This window comes from Vulpes lagopus, chromosome 4 (assembly GCF_018345385.1).
Source record: "Vulpes lagopus strain Blue_001 chromosome 4, ASM1834538v1, whole genome shotgun sequence".
NCBI lineage: Eukaryota > Metazoa > Chordata > Mammalia > Carnivora > Canidae > Vulpes > Vulpes lagopus.
Genome location: NC_054827.1, coordinates 46,976,843 through 46,991,793, shown reverse-complemented (window position 1 = coordinate 46,991,793; position 14,951 = coordinate 46,976,843). Strand labels below are relative to the sequence as shown.

Genomic DNA, 14,951 nt, shown 5'->3' with positions numbered 1-14,951 from the left:
AATTCCCCTTTAAGAAGAAGTTCAGTGGAACAATCCACAAAAACAAGGACTGAATAGATATCAGGATGACACTAAACTCATATCTGTCAATAGTAACTCTGAATGTGAATGGGCTTAATGACCCCATCAGAAGGCGCAGGGTTTCAGACTGGATAAAAAAGCAGGACCCATCTATTTGCTGTCTACAAGAGACTCATTTTAGACAGAAGGACACCTACAACCTGAAAATAAAAGGTTGGAGAACCATTTACCATTCAAATGGTCCTCAAAAGAAAGCAGGGGTTGCCATCCTCATATCAGATAAACTAAAATTTACCCCGAAGACTGTAGTGAGAGATGAAGAGGGACACTATATCATACTTAAAGGATCTATCCAACAAGAGGACTTAACAATCCTCAATATATATGCCCCGAATGTGGGAGCTGCCCAATATTTAAATCAATTAATAACCAAAGTGAAGAAATACTTAGATAATAATACACTTATACTTGGTGACTTCAATGTAGGCTCTTTCTATACTCGATAGGTCTTCTAAGCACAACATCTCCAAAGTAACGAGAGCTTTAAATGATACACTGGACCAGATGGATTTCACAAATATCTACAGAACTTTACATCCAAACTCAACTGAATACACATTCTTCTCAAGTGCACATGGAACTTTCTGCAGAATAGATCACATACTAGGTCACAAATCGGGTCTGAACCGATAGCAAAAGATTGGGATGGTCCCCTGAATATTCTCAGACCATAATGCCTTGAAATTAGAACTACATCACAACAAGAAGTTTGGAAGGACCTCAAACACGTGGAGGTTAAGGACCAGCCTGCTAAAAGATGAAAGGGTCAACCAGGAAATTAAGGAAGAATTAAAAAGATTCATGGAAACTAATAAGAATGAAGATACAACCATTCAAAATCTTTGGGATGCAGCAAAAGCAGTCCTAAGGGGGGAATACATCGCAATACAAGCATCCATTCAAAAACTGGAAAGAACTCAAATACAAAAGCTAACCTTACACATAAAGGAGCTAGAGAAAAAACAGCAGATAGATCCTACACCCAGCAGAAGAAGAGAGTTAATTAAGATTCGAGCAGAACTCAACAAAATCGAGACCAGAAGAACTGTGGAACAGATCAACAAAACCAGGAGTTGGTTCTTGGAAAGAATTAATAAGATAGATAAACCATTAGACAGCCTTATTTTTTTTAATTTTTATTTATTTATGATAGTCACACACAGAGAGAGAGAGAGAGAGAGAGAGAGAGAGGCAGAGACACAGACAGAGGGAGAAGCAGGCTCCATGCATCGGAGCCCAACGTGGGATTCGATCCCGGGTCTCCAGGATCGCGCCCTGGGCCAAAGGTAGGCGCCAAACCGCTGCACCACCCAGGGATCCCCATTAGCCAGCCTTATTAAAAAGAAGAGAGAGGGGATCCCTGGGTGGCGCAGTGGTTTGGCGCCTGCCTTTGGCCCAGGGCGCGATCCTGGAGACCCGGGATCAAATCCCACGTCGGGCTCCCGGTGCATGGAGCCTGCTTCTCCCTATGTCTGTGTCTCTGCCTCTCTCTCTCTCTCTCTCTGTGACTATCATAAATAAATAAATAAAAATAAAATAAAATAAAAAGAAGAGAGAGAAGACTCAATAAAATCATGAATGAGAGAGATCACTACCAACACCAAGGAAATACAAATGATTTTAAAAACATATTATGAACAGCTATACGCCAATAAATTAGGCAATCTAGAAGAAATGGACGTATTCCTGGAAAGCCACAAACTACCAAAACTGGAACAGGAAGAAATAGAAAACCTGAACAGGCCAATAACCAGGGAGGAAATTTTAGCAGTCATCAAAAACCTCCCAAGACACAAAAGTCCAGGGCCATTTGGCTTCCCTGGGGAATTCTATCAAACGTTTAAAGAAGAAACCATACCTATTCTACTAAAGCTGTTTGGAAAGATAGAAACAGATGGAGTACTTCCAAATTCGTTCTATGAGGCCAGCATCACCTTAATTCCAAAACCAGACAAAGACCCCACCAAAAAGGAGAATTACAGACCAATATCCCTGATGAACATGGATGCAAAAATTCTCAACAAGATACTAGCCAATCGGATCCAATAGTACATTAAGAAAATTATTCATCATGACCAAGTAGGAATTATCCCCAGGACACAAGGCTGGTTCAACACTCGTAAAACAATCAATGTGATTCATCATATCAGCAAGAGAAAAACCAAGAACCATATGATCCTCTCATTAGATGCAGAGAAAGCATTTGACAAAATACGGCATCCATTCCCGATCAAAACTCTTCAGAGTGTAGGGATAGAGGGAACATTCCTCGACATCTTAAAAGCCATCTACGAAAAGCCCACAGCAAATATCATTCTCAATAGGGAAGCACTGGAAGCCTTTCCCCTAAGATCAGGGACAAGACAGGGATGTCCACTCTCACCACTGCTATTCAACATAGTATTGGAAATCCTAGCCTCAGCAATCAGACAACAATAAGACATTAAAGGCATTCAAATTGGCAAAGAAGAAGTCAAACTCTCCCTCTTCGCCGATGACATGATACTCTACATAGAAAACCCAAAAGCCTCCACCCCAAGATTGTTAGAACTCATACAGCAATTTGGCAGCATGGCAGGATACAAAATCAATGCCCAGAAATCAATGGCATTTCTATACATTAAAAATGAGACTGAAGAAAGAGAAATTAAGGAGTCAAACCCATTTACGATTGCACCCAAAAGCATAAGATACCTAGGAATAAACCTAACCAAAGAGGTAAAGGATCTATACCCTAAAAACTATAGAACACTTCTGAAAGACATTGAGGAAGACACAAAGAGATGGAAAAATATTCCATGCTCATGGATTGGCAGAATTAATATTGTGAAAATGTCAATGTTACCCAGGGCGATTTACACGTTTAATGCAATCCCTATCAAAATACCATGGACTTTCTTCAGAGAGTTAGAACAAATTATTTTAAGATTTGTGTGGAATCAGAAAAGACCCTGAATAGCCAGGGGAATTTTAAAAAAGAAAACCATAGCTGGGGGCATCACAATGCCAAATTTCAGGTTGTACTACAAAGCTGTCGCCATCAAGACAGTGTGGTACTGGCACAAAAACAGACACATAGATCAATGGAACAGAATAGAGAACCCAGAAGTAGACCCTGAACTTTATGGTCAACTAATATTCGATAAAGGAGGAAAGACTATCCACTGAAAGAAAGACAGTCTCTGCAATAAATGGTGCTGGGAAAATTGGACATCCACATGCAGAAGAATGAAACTAGACCACTCTCTTGCACCATACACAAAGATAAACTCAAAAATGGATGAAAGATCTAAATGTGAGACAAGATTCCATCAAAATACTAGAGGAGAACACAGGCAACACCCTTTTTGAACTCGGCCACAGTAACTTCTTGCAAGATACATCCACGAAGGCAAAAGAAACAAAAGCAAAAATGAACTATTGGGACTTCATCAAGATAAGAAGCTTTTGCACAGCAAAGGATACAGTCAACAAACCTAAAGACAACCTACAGAATGGGAGAAGATATTTGCAAAGGACGTATCAGATAAAGGGCTAGTGTCCAAGATCTATAAAGAACTTATTAAACTCAACACCAAAGAAACAAACAATCCAATCTTGAAATGGGCAAAAGACATGAAGAGAAATCTCACAGAGGAAGACATGGACATGGCCAACATGCACATGAGAAAATGCTGTGCATCACTTGCCATCAGGGAAATACAAATCAAAACCACAATGAGATACCACCTCACACCAGTGAGAATGGGGAAAATTAACAAGGCAGGAAACCACAAATGTTGGAGAGGATGTGGAGAAAAGGGAACCCTCCTGCACTGTTGGTGGGAATGTGAACTGGTATAGCCACTCTGGAAAACTGTGTGGAGGTTCCTCAAAGAGTTAAAAAATAGACCTGCCCTACGACCCAGCAATTGTACTGTTGGGGATTTACCCCAAAGATACAGATGCAATGAAACGCCGGGACACCTGCACCCCGATGTTTCTAGCAGCAATGTCCACAATAGCCAAACTGTGGAAGGAGCCTCGGTGTCCATCGAAAGATGAATGGATAAAGAAGATGTGGTCTATGTATACAATGGAATATTACTCAGCAATTAGAAACGAGAAATACCCACCATTTGCTTCAACGTGGATGGAATTGGAGGGTATTATGCTGAGTGAAGTAAGTCAATCGGAGAAGGATAAACATTGTATGTTCTCATTCATTTGGGGAATATAAAAAATAGTGAAAGGGAATATAAGGGAAGGGAGAAGAAAAGTGTGGGAAATATCAGAAAGGGAGACAGAACATGGAAGACTCCTAACTCTGGGAAACGAACTAGGGGTGATGGAAGGGGAGGAGGGCGGGGGGTGGGGGTGAATGGGTGATGGGCACTGAGGGGGACTTGATGGGATGAGCACTGGGTGTTATTCTGTATGTTTGTAAATTGAACACCAATAAAAAATAAATTTATTATTAAAAAAAAAAAGAAAAAGAAAACAATGAAATTGTTCCAAAATTGTCTGTGGTGATGGATGTACATATACTAAAAGCCACTGAACTGTATTCTTTATATGGGAGAACTGTATACTATGTAAATTATATCTCAGTGAAGCTGTTAAACAACATGAAACAGATCCAGAGAAGTTAATTAAAATTTCTCAAATCACAGGACTGTTAGGGCAATAAAATTGGACCCGGGTTTTTTTATTTCCAAATGCCAGGACTTCAACTCTGGTCATCTGTCTGTGGCTACTTCCACAACTGTATAGGGAGAGAGGAGAATGTCTGCATCCATGCTGTGCCCTTGTGAGGGGCTGGGTACTAACTAAGCAGTAGCATCTAGTGTTCTCCTGTTTTCAGGACTGGTAAAGGATATGAAAGATTTGTCTGATGTCTTTGAAACAGCTAAGACACTGGGATCATGATGGGCCAAGTTTAGGGGTTGTAATCTGTGACTTTAGATAAGAGTTCTAGGTCTTTGGCAAGAGACTAGAGCACACTTGGGACTCTCTTGTTTGACCATGGCCCCAGATCTATCCAGATCCAGACAGGTCCTCTCTTTAGTATCACCACCCTCAAGCTCATGCCTGTGGCTTAGATAATAACTCACTTTTGTGTGGGACCAAATCAAAGAGCCAACTAAACAAAAGCCATGAGAACTATAATATTTCACCAACAAAGGAAGGAGAGCGCAACAAAAATAGAAACACTTCCAATAAATAAATTAAAGTTGACATTCCACTTTAATGACTACTCAAATCATTCACACAGCAGACTAATTACTTACACATATTTAAAATACTTAGACTGGTTAATAATCAGTCAATGAGACTTAAGAGACTGAAATTTTAAAAATAGCAAATTAGGAAAAAACACAGTAAAGCTATTACTCATTACTCAATTTTTGCATAAGCCATTCTTCATCCTGAGAAAGTTAAGCAAGCAGAAGTCCTAAGGCTAGAATAATGCATCTGCACTGAATTAAGCCAAATTGAATCAATACTACATTATGCAATACTGTATTATAAATTCATTAACTGGCACATCATATGAAGGTTAAAATGAGTGGACAAACAGCACATCCCCTGTCTGATAACTGTCTTAGATTTTTTTATACAGCATCCAAGAATGTATTGAAGGGAATCATCAGAGTCCTCACCCAGCAACAACCCCTATCACTCCCCATCCACAGCAACCCCTTCTTGAACCCCCAACCATTGTCTTTAATCCTTTTTTTTTTTAAATAGTCTCCACAGCCAGCATGGAGTCCAACACAGGGCTTGAATTCATGACCCTGAGATCAAGACCTGAGCTGAGGCTGACTGAGCTACCCAGGCGCCCCTGTCTTTAATTTTTTAATCTTCACATAGGAGCATGTAAAAGTTAACTGCAATCAATCTAAATGACTGGAACATTTCAAGTAAGAAATAAGGAAAATTTATGGTAAGTCAAAGGGGTAACTCAATGATAATATGGGGAGAAATTCAAACAACTTCATTTTCTGAATACGAGATTAACTTCAGAAAGTTAAATCTGCACCTGTGAGCCCCACCACCCCAGGTCATTATAGCAGGAAGAGGAACCACAGCCAGTTATTAATATCACTGGTACATATATATGCTACAGCACACACACTTGGCCTTCTATTAGAGGTGGCTGCACAAATGCTTGTCTCTCCCACCAGGATTACAAACTCCTTGAAAACAGGGCCATGTTCTCATCCAGCCCTGCAACCTATGCTCTTAGAATAGTTCCTTAGCCACTGTGAGAATTTAGTAAATGTTTGTTCAACGGTAAAGACCTTAGTATAAGTTGGCTGCCACGATCCAGAAATCATTTAGCTATATGATCTACTATTACAACTGTATGTATTATATGAATCTACTTTTTACATATAAATACAAGCAATAAGGAATAAAATATTAACTAAAAACTAATGCATGAAGCCTATACATGAAAGCACTCTGAAAACTTTGCCAGTGGTACACTATTGGTCAAATTTCAGGAAGAGATCAAAATGGAGACATATGCTCCTCAAAAGTAAAGATTTTGCATCTCCAGTTCTAGAGGCTATATCCTGTATCAAGAACAGTGCCTGAACTGATAGGGCCCTCAGCATGTAGCTGAAATGAATAAATCTGAACCCTTTGATCCAATTAAATCTAGTCTTATACTGTTGAAACCTTTATGAAAGATTATGTTTCCTTTATAACCTTCCAAGAAAAGAGAGTGCAGAAGCCTCTTAGCCTTGAAGAAGAGGTTGTTTACATTTAGTGCTAATAAGCAATCCAATTTGTCTTCCATATATTTTCTTTGATTTCTTCCAAAGGGTTTGCTCAAAATCTTTGAATCTTGGGAAACAGGAGAAAAGATGTCTGGGGAGACAGAGCTGTCTGGGGAGACAGAGCAGTCCAGGGATGAGAGCAAACCCTGAACCTATATAGCACATATTTTTGGAAACTAGGAAAAGAGGGAACCCATTTTGGTCAATTCATTTGACCTTGAGGTGCCACTCATGACCCCCTATACCTTTCCCAAGCAAGGAAGTCACAATTCAAGCCCCACTGATGGGCGATTTGTGATGAGAGGTCTGTATTCTATTGCAAAAATAAGAATTGACACAAGAGACAATTTCATAGAAGATATACCTATTTTTAATTAGAATTCCTTAAGGTTTGGATGCTATTACTATAACTTAAAGATAGGCTGGGAAGCAATTGGGGTATATGATATATAAAGGGGTATATGATGATAGGATCACAGCCTCTAATTTAGAATAAGGCAGAGAGAAGAATCCACTCCACATTGAATTTTATAGTAAAATAGCCTACAACTTTTAAAAATAAAGGTTTTTATAGATCAATTATACTTCTAACAAGAGAAAGGTTAACCATACCACCAGACAAGCATTCACTTTGCAGGAGAGGCCTGAATTTGCAGCTTCTGAAAATATCACACTAAAATGCCAAAGGTGATACACTCCTCAGTGCCACCCCCAACAGCTGGCCCCAGCTGACCTGCCCTCCCTGCTTCTCTAATTTCGCCTCATGGCTTCTTTGCCTTGCCATGTGTGCAGCTGCACACAATTCTTCAGGGATCAAACCTGTTGTTCGTGAGTCTCCTGCATGCCACTCTGATTCCAAACTAGAGACTGCCTAGTCCTGTGCTTGAACCCAGACTAAACAATCCACTTCCGCTGGCAAGATGCAGACTACATCCAAGGCTTCAGTTCAGTGCCTGGCTTTTCCTTCAGTGTGGGCCAGTAGGAAATAAACAGGAAGTGACTATGCCAACCACAGAGAAAGAAACACACGCCTGTCTGGAACGCTGCAGAACAGGATGCTCTAGATACTAAGCCTGTGTTAGGAGCTTTCATATGGTGGTACTCTGTGAGAAGTATGTCTGAGTCTAGCCCTGCTTTTGCCTGGATTTATTAGCACAGCAGTGATAACCATTTGTGCTGCTAAAAATAGATGAAGCCCTCCCTTAGGTAGGAATTTTCTTACTATATATTATCTCCTGGGTCTGTCTGAAGTCTTGTTTCCTCTGAAAGTATTAAGAGCTACTTTCAAGTTAAAAGTAATGGAATCCCCCCCAATCATCTACAGTTGGAAAGCAGAGATATGAAATTAGCAATTGGCAGCGGAGAGGCTGTCCTAATCAGGAAAGAAGCGTATCCTGGGCCCTGACATGTGGTTCTTGGGTTTGCACTCCTTGTACAAGACTGCTGCCTCGCTCTGAATTCAGAACACTTGCCTCACTGCACCGTTCCTACTCCTGCATTGACCTACTCCTAGACCAGCTGGTTGGGAGAAGGAAAAAAAGTCAGAAGACCCCATGATGACTAGGAATTCAGAGGCAAGCGAGCAGAAATCACAGTGGTGCAGAAAAAGCTTTACTGGAAGAGCTCACAACCCCCAAGTACAAAGCTTCATGGTGTGGCAATTTATAGCTAATTTATGAAGACAGGCTTTGGTGATTCCCTACACGGTCCAGGGTTTAAACGCTGAGTAAACACAGCACCAACTGCTCCCAGAAAGCATACCAGTGCCCTCCAGGTTAGTTTTCAAAGGCAAAGGTAGGTGTATATGTAACAACCTTCCTTTAATTCTACTATTTGACAGTCAACTAATATTGGCCTATTATTTTGTGCAGCAAAAGGCATGGTCCCCATTAGGGCAATGGTCGTTTCACTGGATAAAAGCAAGACTTTTTAAATTGAGGTATAATATACGTACAGTAAAGTTCACCCTTTCGAGTATACAGAGTAATTTTATGAACCCCCCAAATTTCCTTGTACCCCTTTGCAGCCTGCCCTTTCTTCACCGATCTGTTTTCTGATTTGATAATATTGCTTTTTCGTGAATGGTAAATAAATGGAGTCATACAATGCACAATTTGTTGCTTTAAAAAATAATAGAAATTAATTTTCTTATGGTTGTAGAGCTATCAAGGTCTGAGGCCTCTCTCCTTGGTTTGTAGATGGCTGTCATCTCCCCGTGCCTTCACATGTCTGTGTCCTGATCTCTTATGAGGACACCAATTATGTTGTACTAGGGCCACCCTAGTGGCCCCATTTTACTTTAATTACCTCTTTAAAAAATCCTATGTCCAAATATGGTCATATTCTGAACTACTGGGGCCTGAGACTTCAAGAGGATTGCACAATATATAGCTTTTTGAATTCAGTGTCTTTCACTTAGCATAAAGCAGTTGAGATTCACCCATGATGTTGGGTGTATCAGTAGTCTGCTCCTTTTTATCTAAAGCAGTTTCTTTAGGTAAAACAGCTTAGTGATCAATGATTGGTCAACTGAAATAAAAACTATGACCTAGATACACTAAAAAGCAGAGTAAAACACAGGATTGAAGAACAGCTTTCCAGCCAGTTCAGAGCCTTGCCCTAGTTCCTATGTTAAACAGGATACATATGTAAAATGCCTAGAACTGCACATAGCACACAGCATGCACTCAAAATAGGGCCACCTTGTATAGCTGTGCTAGGGAACACCATACACGAACCACAATGTTAGGGTAACAGCAATAATAATTGGAGACTCAGTTCCATCAAATTAACTTTTAATGGTTTACCTGTCAAGGATACTCTTGACTCAGCTTCTTAAAACATGGTATTCCAAACAAAAAATAGAACAAGGGAAGGGCTACTTTTCAGAAAAAAAATTAAAACAAAAAAGCCCAGACAGTAATCATGTGTGGAGACTCAGTGAACTGGGTTTGGGTGGAGTTCACGACTCCAGCTAATTATCATGATCATGGCTAAGTCATCTGAAGTCTGTCTGGGTTTCATTTTCCTTCAACAGCACCTGTCTTCTTTTTCACAAATGGAAAAAGTGTCAGTAAGGACTTGACTGCTTATAGGGTAAAGTCGTCATACCACCAAATAGTTGAGAAACAAAATAATGTCATAAGAACCAACACTCTTCATTGTTGAGGTATATACCATATAGGGTAGATGTGTAACACTAGTATACTTTCAAGTAAAAGGATCATAAGGCACTTTGAGATTTTGGGGTAAACCAAAAATATAAGCAGTTATTTAATGGGGTCATCATCCTTCCTACCCCAAGTTATAGTCTTTAAATAATAAAGTATTTTTGTGATATGACAATATGCTGTCATTGGATTCTATCAGCTATCACCCTCCTCCCCAGCAGGAAGTAGCAGGTTTAGGTCTGTCGAATGGTTTAAGGACAATACGGGGAAACCGCCCCAGTTCCTTGAAAGATCCTGTTTATAGGGGAGAGTTTTATATAAACATACCTAGAAATGCCTATGAATCAGATGAATCTACAATCACAAGCATTCTTTGTAATCAATGCAAAGAATTTAGCAACTTTTGTTTTTACAGGAAGTGTGGAATCTTATCAGAGCCATTTCAAGGATTCATTCTTACTATTAGTGAAGGCTAACATCTTTATAAGGTGACCATATGATTTATCATTCAAGTGGGGCACTTTTGAAAATGAAAGGAGAGGCTATTAATAATTGCACTGGGCCAACAGGTATTAACCAGAAAATGACTAATGGTCATATGTATGTACATACATAACTATACAGTAAGAATAAAGTGGCAATGGTAAAAAGTTAAAGATGGTAAATTTTAGGACATGTTTTTAACACAATGAACACATATAAATTGACAAGTAGTCCTTACTATCAGATGAAAATCTGTATGTTCCCCCTAAAGTAATTTTTTGGAGTCTTAAAAAGTCAGCATCCAAATTCAAAGGAATGTTTTCTTTTAGGTTGGGCCTTTATCAAGTACCACAGAAAGCCCTGTAAAATTTGAGCTCCTGAAAGTCAGACATCCAAGTTAAGAGGATTCATGTTGCTATTCCTATTCTGGTGAACATATACATCCAGAATCAATTTTTTAAAATCTAAAATCTCATTAAGAAATGACATGTTAGAAATAACACATGATTTCTTCTGATCTTGGGAAAGTCACTTATACTTAATTCTTAGAGCTATGACAGAATACTTGGATCTTATTTTTCAATATACACTATAAGAGAAATCTCTTAGTGGAGATTGGTGTCTAGGGAACTCCTAAAATAAGACATGATAACTAATTTATCAAGTGATCCTAAAATCTAGTTTAGTCCATTTCACAGACATGAAATAATTTCTTCCATGTTAGGCGTGGAAGCCATTAGAGGAAATCACAGCGACATCAAAGAGCTCCACGAATCTTAACAGCACCACCAGAGGGTACTACAGGCCAAAAAGGAGCAAAGTTGTTCTCTGACCCAGGATGGATGAGCCTTGATTACATACCAGCCTTATGTCTTCTATGGACAGATCCCAATCTTCCCATCCACTCCATTTGTTTCCCTACCTATGGACTTGTGCCTAATGGCATATTATGGATTTTGTCATTTTTTCCCCCTGAATATCGGCCATCCTTCCTGGTCACCAACCCTCCCATTTCCAGTCCCTGTCTCATCTACACCTCCCCGGTCCTTGGCTTGCAGACATCTGCCAACTCCATATCCTTTCTATTTTCACATACTTCCAACTCGAATCTCCTCATACCATTTACCTCTTCCAGCATGAACACTGCTGTTTTAAATTAATTATCTCCAAATAAAAACATATTGTCTAAGGCCTATATTATAGGGATAGGGATAGGAATTGCAATTTAAGGTTGCTTCAATTTCATTAAGCCGTGAAAGGTGATTCTGTTCTATCATTCAACTTAAAAAAAAAAAAAAAAAAAAAGACCTTCAGAAGAAAGTTTAAATAAAGCGTGAGGACTAATGTCTGCTCATTTTTCATCAATCCCTATAAATCCATTTCTGCCCTAGTGGTCAAAGTTGTATTTTGTTTTATCTTTTCCTTATTCTGTACTCCACATCCATGCATACCTACTTTGATAGCATTTCCATATATTTGCCCTGAAATATTTTTTTCTAGGCCAAAGTCAAATCCTTTCTTCCTTCAATCCCATTGACTAAACTACTTGAGCAGCTTTAAATTTAAATTTAGAAATTCACATACCATACCATTTACCCACATAAACTGTACAGTTTGATGGTTTTTAGTATATTCAGATTTGTACAACCATTATTACAATCAATTGTAGCACATTTTCACAACCCTGACATGAAAACCTGTACCCAACCACAGTCACTCTTCATTCCGCACCCCCTTTACCTCCACCCCGGGCCTAGGAAACAAATAATCTGTTCTCTGTCTCTAAAGATTTGGTCAGGCTGATATTTCATTTAAGTAGAATTGTAAAATATATGCTCCTTTGTGACTGGTTTCTTTCGGGTAACAATAATTTCCAAGTTCATCCATGGTGTAGCACATAAGACAATTCCATTCTTCTTCATTGCTGAATAATTTTATATTGAATGGATATATCAAGTTTAATTTACCCAGTCACAAGGTGATGGGCATTTGGGATGCTCCCATGTTTTGGCTCTTATGAATAACATTGCTATGAAGGTTTGTGTATAGGTTTTCGCATGGACATATGTTTTCATTTCTCTTAAGTACTGTTATGGGTTGAACTGTATCCCTCCAAAAAGATATGTCGAAGTCCTATCCTGAGAATGTGCCTTCTCTGGAAACAGGGCTTTTATATAGAGGTAATCAAGATGAGGCCTTTGGCTCTACTCAAATATTATTTATGTTCTAAAAAGGGGGGGGGGGAATTAGGAGAAGGAAGAGAGAGACAGAGGAAAAACACCAAGTCAAGTCTGAGGGCCACACTGATGCATCTACCAACCAGGGAACACCAAAGGTTTCCAACAAACACAAGAAACTAGAAGAGGCAACAAAGGATTCTCACCTTGAGCTTTTGAAGAGAATAGGACCCTACCAACACTTTAATTTAGGACTTCCAGCCCCCCAGAACTGTGATAAAATTAGTATATATTGTTTTAAGCCATACAGTGATTGGTACTTTGTCACAGTAACACTATGAAATAAATACAGGTAAATATTGGTGGGTCATATGGTAATTGCGTGTTTAATCTATTGAGAAGCTGCCAGATTGTTTTCCATACCAGCTATACAAATGATTGTTTTTCAGTAAATTATTAGTGGTTTTAAAACCTCCTTCAAATGCAGAAAGTAAGATTTCTATGGGTAACGTTGCCCTCCACAGGTAGTTCTCCCTCTACCCCACCATGGTGATAGTCTTCTTCACCACCATTTGTAAACCTTCCTATTCCCTTCAAAAAAAGGAACAGAAACAAATAGTGAACTCATCGATGTACTCAGAGAAGGCGGTATCAAAGATGAGTTGTGGCTGGGGATGCAGAATAATCTTAAAGATCTAAACCTGAAGATAGCTGAAGAATAAATGGTATTAAACAGCAAGAAATTGTTACTGAAGAGAAGATTTCCTAGCTCAGACAAGGAAGAAAAGAGGATCCTGAAGGAGATGATGACATTTTTTTTTTTTTTAGGGAAGGGAGCTTGGCCACAAAGAGATCTAAGTCTCGTCTCTGGAAAAAAGCAACTGGCATCATGGGACAGAATATATCTCTTGGCAGAAACTTCAAAATTCTTAATTTCAGTTCATTATTGTCCTAAGAGAAGGCTCAACTCTTCTGCAAACAATGAAATACTATAGTCCAATAATGAATTTATCATTTAAGCAAATACCTAACTTTTCTGAAAGGAGAAGAACAGAGGGACGCCTAGGGGGCTCAGCGGTTGAGCATCTGCCTTTGGCTCAGGTGGCGACCCCGGAGTCCTGGATTGAGTCCCTCATTGTGCTCCCCTTGGGGAGCCCGCTTCTCCCTCTGCCTGTGTCTCGGCCTCTCTCTCTCTGTGTCTCAGTAATAAATAAATAAAATTTAAAAAAAGAAGAATAGAACCCTTTATATAGTTGAGTAAATAAGATATATACACAAACATACACAAACAGATTGAGTGCTATGTCTAGCCAATAATGTTTTTAATAGCCAATAAAGTCTGTAGAGTTTAGATCTCTGCACGAATAATGGATACAGGTATACAGTAATGATTTGGCTCCTGGCCATGTTATAAAAATCAAGGGTAAAAACACATGCTAGAAAGCTTACAATAAAATCTCACAAAGATCACTTTGTCTTGTTACTAATAACCTGTTTTCACTTATTTCATATACAATGTCAACTTTCCCATTTTTCACAGCCTCTTAGAGAAAAATAAAGCAGAATAGGAAGGGAATGTTGGAGAAATGTGTTCTAATATCATCGGCTAACTATGATAGTGCTAACACACAGGAAAATAGTCGACAGAGCAGATCACTCAGAAAGCACAACTACCTGGGATTACTTAGTGAAGGGAGAAAGGGAAGGAGAGACCCCCTAGAGGTACCACAGAGCCATCACTGATGCCCAAACTGGTCAGCCTGAGTCCTCAAGAGTTCACTTAGCTCACATTACTTAAGAGGGGGATAACAGTATTGTACATTTCAGAATATGCTTAGAATACAAAATCAAGTAGTTAAAATAAATTTGAGGCAACCAATTATCTCCAGTAAGCCAACTTTTCATTTTCTGTCCCCCTAACTTTCTCCCAATCAACGACTAAGCCTGGTCTGGAAAGAGAGGACTAGAACAAAGGAATTGTTCAAGAAAGCCCGGTCTGGAACACAAGAATAACCATTTAAAGTTGGAAGAACATGGGCAAAACCCAAAGTCCAGATAATTTTTTATTTATATGGAAAGACTCAAATAAATTGACTTTGCATACCATTTCTATAGAAGTTTATACCCTTCCTAGTCTCCCTTTATTACAACAAAAACCACATAATCCTTTAGATCAAGGGTTCTCAAGGTGGACAACCCCAAAGAGCAATATAGGCATTACCAGAAAACACCACAGAAATGCAAATTCTCCAGCCACATCCCAGGCCTGTGAA

At 39.2% G+C, this 14,951-nt stretch overlaps 1 protein-coding gene across 1 annotated transcript in view; it reads right to left on the bottom strand.

Annotated features, from left to right (window-relative positions):
* BPGM (bisphosphoglycerate mutase) overlaps window positions 1–14,951 on the bottom strand; it is a 33,831-nt gene that overhangs the window by 4,947 nt on the left and 13,933 nt on the right. The window lies entirely within an intron of this gene.